General features: G+C 35.3%; 1 non-coding gene across 1 annotated transcript; it reads right to left on the bottom strand.

Moving 5' to 3' along the window:
* Window positions 1–3,790: 3,790 nt before the first annotated feature.
* LOC124897375 lies at window positions 3,791–3,897 on the bottom strand. The gene has a single exon (XR_007054097.1). It is a non-coding gene; the product is annotated as a small nucleolar RNA R71 (small nucleolar RNA).
* Between the last annotated feature and the right edge of the window lie 409 nt (window positions 3,898–4,306).

The following is a 4,306-nucleotide window of genomic DNA, read 5'->3' as shown; positions in this document are numbered from 1 at the left end:
ATTCTGTTAGTCAACGGTACATACAAACTCAGCTCGTGTTCAATTTAGTAAATCATGTTTAGTGTCCATTCAGATGGGAGTAGGAATTAGCACCAAATGAACCCAAGGATGGGGACACACACTATCAGATGAGGGTGTGATCCTTAGAAGTCATCCTTGCATTCCAAAATGATGTAGATAGTATAGATTGAGACATCAACATTGTTCGATGAAGGTTGATGAGATGGATAAGTACTGTCAGATAAGGGCCCCACCGTTCTGTTTTAGGGACACTATCAGATAAGGGTCACCCACAGCTTGCCTTACCAATGGTGCGGTATTAACACCCTTCCAATTGTGGTTAAAGATTGGACCCCAACTCAGCCATAATGGCATATCAGGGGTATGCCAGTTAAATACTACCTCCCACAGTTTCAGTACCGTCTCAGTAAAAGAACTCAGATAGTTCCAACAGATTCAGGACTGTCAGATACAGTCACCCATGTTATCAGTTACATTCAGATATAGTTATTTATGCAATCAGTTTTATCAGTTATTAGTATATCATGTCATCAGTATTCAGATTCAGTAATCACGATATCAAAGTGTCAGTTATAGTTACGTATTTATGTATGCATTCTTGCATTAATATTAGACAGTCAGCTAGCACTGTTCATGTATGTTAACCCTTGCATTAGACTACCTCACATATATACTCAGTATATTCCATTGTACTAATGCATTTGCCCTATGGTGCTTTGTTTTTATGTTACACCATAGGTTCAGAGACACAAGTTCTAGATCAACAGTAGATTCCAGTCTCAGCAGTCAGAATAGAAGTGAGTCCTCATCCTTCGAGGACATGATTAATTCTCTACTATTTCATTGATTAGTTATTAGTTGGAGTTAGTTAGGGACATATCCCATCAACTCTTTACTCGGATTATTTAGATAGTAGAGGCTTTAAGACTAGATGCAGATTATTATATTTCAGACTTCAGTATTTATAGTTTTGTTTTAGGTATTGTATTACCCCACAGATGTTATCTCATCCATGTTATGTTCAATATTGAACCTTATGGTCTTTCAGTGTATATTTCTGCATTATTTAGTATTTTATACAGTATACAAGTATAGATATCAGTCATGGGTTAGCTTGTTGTCCTTTGGGGTGGGGTCATGAGCACCATGTTGCATTCCGGTTCAGCAAATCGGGGTGTTACACATATGTAAGTTGGAAAGAAATAAAGTAGCCCATGAATTAAAGGTTAATTGAATTGTGTGTTGTGTTGAGTTCAAGGAGGGTGTAGTAACTTTGATCCCAAATGTTTATCCTACACTTGCCCAATCCTATATTTCAAGCTTTAAAAGTCCTACAAGATCTCCAACCATGTGTCTTTAATTTTGAGGATATTAAAATAAGGGCAAATATATAGCATGTACTTATTTGCTTTGAGAGATTCTTTATGAAAGTGAGTGCTTTAACATTAATCCCATATTGAATAATAGATACTTTAGTGTGTGTGATTTCTTTTTATGAGGAGTCATGTAGACTAATTGAGGTGGGTAACATTGTTAACTTCTAAATATGAAGCAGAGGAGTGCAATTGAGTCACTATTGATGGAGAGTCATGTCTAGAGATTTAGTAGTTGTTGCATAGTTATTCTTTAAAATTTTTTGCACCCTTAAGAGTGTCATTAAGTTTGATGGGAGTTATACAAAAACCTTTTCCCATATTTGAGGGCTAATTCTTTGTACTAGTCAAATTAGGAATCATTGTAATCATTTAGTTTTATGAATGGGCTTATAGTGCATAGTCTCATTGAGTAAGAAGTAGTGTTGATTGAGGATAAGCAAAGATTTACGGTGGGGTGTTGTTACGTGGAAAATTTATCATGCATTGATATCCAAATTCTTGTGCATTACTATGATAAAATGGTGCAAATGAGACTAATTATCCATTTGACTGCATTAATTTCAGCTTTTATGATCTTGCAGGACATATGATGAAATGAGTTAAAATCAAGCTTAAATGAAAGGAAAAGGGAAAAAAAGGAGTAAAATTTGGATATTAGGCAACCCTCAGTTACCATGATTGCAATCTAAGAGCCGTGATCACAGTCAGTCAACTAGGGTAATCAATGGCGTCATGATCAGAAGCCATGCAATTCTAAAATTGCAATCGCGTTAAAAAGAGTGTAATCGCGATGGAGCAGAAACTGTCCAAGGGCAAGAGCATAAATTCAAAAAGTTGATCCCAAGTTTATAAAGTTCAAACCTTTGCACTATTGTGGCATCTAGCAACTAATTTTAAATTTTGAGTAGAGAGAAAACACTCCAATTTTGAAAAAGAACAATTGTTATTAAATTTCAAAAAGATTTTTAGTTGTAATTGGAGAGTAAAATTTAGGATTATTCCTTCTTGGCATCTTCAATCGAGGTATTGAATGCTAACTTGGGTATATCCCTTTTCTTCAATTTCATAAGTAGCTAATTATTTATCTTGAAATTATGCTTGAATAGGATGTTAGGGTGTATGGGCGTTGATTGTTAGTCCAAAATATTAGCTATTAATGTTGGGTTTTGCTATTACTCCATGGTTGAAATGAGAATTATAGGTGAAAGCCACAATTCACTTGGATCCCACATTATCTTTTAAAGAGGTACATGGGTTATGAGTAATTGTGAACAACTATTTGATACTAGTTATTTCCTTACCATTATCTTAGAAATAAGGTTGTTATATGATTTAGCTAGATTTATAGGCACCATCTTAGAAATAGGGTTGCTAAGTTGAGGTTTTGGATGGGTAAGTTTGGCATGCTCATGAGGTATTCAAAAGAATTCATGAGTTCAAATTTGTGTTTTGTTGAAAGACAAACACGAAGAGTTAAAATCTATCCTGCCCAATTCATTGACTAAGAAAGGGACTAACCCTCAAAAACCCATCACATGAAAGACCCCTTTGATTGTATAACCCCATGACTCTTCTCTAATTAGAGTTTATTAAAGAATTGTTTGCTCTCGTTTAGTGTCATAGGTTAATTTTGTTCAAATAAAGATTCTATATCATACCCTCCATTTAATTTCATGTCTAGTTTTAAGTAAACATTATGGGTAAACACTTAGTTAACTCTCAACATATATAGGATTTGAAAAAAAATTTACACTCCATATGGATATAACCCAAACTTTTCTTGGGTTTATATAGATGATGTCCCTCTTGCACTAAAACAATGGTGTAAGTTGAACGTTATCAAAAATGGCGCCATTATTGGGGAGTGTAACTTAGTTTCACTTGTGTAGTGTTGTTTGTAACTTTAGGTTTATCCATAATGGTGCACTTTAATTTAGTTGTTGCTTTTGTTCTGTTGCTTAGGTGACAATTATTGCATCCAAATAACAATGAGTCAAGAGAGGATCAACAACAAATCATCATATGAATATGCCGAGGTTATGGATCATCTTGATAATAAGAAGCATGCTAGTGCCATCCATCTTCCACCTAGCAAGGAAAATGTAGAATTTTATATCACAAGTGTGATGCTCCAATTTCTCGATATGATAGGGTTGTTTGGGGTTCAATCACATGAAGATGCCAATCTCAATTTGAAGAACTTTATTGAAGTATGCACTCCATTTGATGTCGCCCATATCTATAAGGAGTCTATTCGATTTAGGCTTTTCCCATTCTCTTTAATGGGTGAAAGGATGTTGTGGTTAAGGTCTTTACCCGCTGGGTTCATCATATCTTAGGTCAAGCTTATGGATACCCTTTTGGACTGATATTTCCCTCCTTAAAAAATGTTGAAATTAAGGGACAAAATAATATATATTTGTCAATATAGTGGTGAGCCTTTATATGAAGTATGGCATAGGTTTGAGGATAAAATCGTGCAATGCCCAGACAATGAAATGCCTGAGAAGATGATTCTCCAAATATTTGATCGGGTGGTAGATCAATTAAATAGAACTGTGTTTGACAGTGCATACGAAGAATCCCTTATCAAGTTGCCTAATGAAATTACATCTAGCGTGTAAGATCAAGTGACTAAGTTAGCTAGAGGTTGGCACAAAAAGGATCCTGAGGCGACCGTGGGGGCTCCCACTGGTCTTTTATGGGCCAATATCAAAGAAAAATAGAGGTAGAAGGAGATACAATTATGATCAAGGTTATATCACACCTTGAACGTCTTACTTAATATGTGATGGGAACGTCCCTTGAAGGAGTCAATGCTATAAATTCAAGGAATACTAGGGAGTAAGAAGATGTGGAAAAGGATATACTTGATGAATAGATAAGAATGTTGGAAAGAAAATGAGGGG

This window comes from Capsicum annuum, chromosome 3, assembly GCF_002878395.1.
Source record: "Capsicum annuum cultivar UCD-10X-F1 chromosome 3, UCD10Xv1.1, whole genome shotgun sequence".
Classification (NCBI taxonomy): Eukaryota; Viridiplantae; Streptophyta; class Magnoliopsida; order Solanales; family Solanaceae; genus Capsicum; species Capsicum annuum.
The sequence above is the reverse complement of the archived record's forward strand: the minus strand, read 5'-3'. Positions and strand labels throughout refer to the sequence as shown.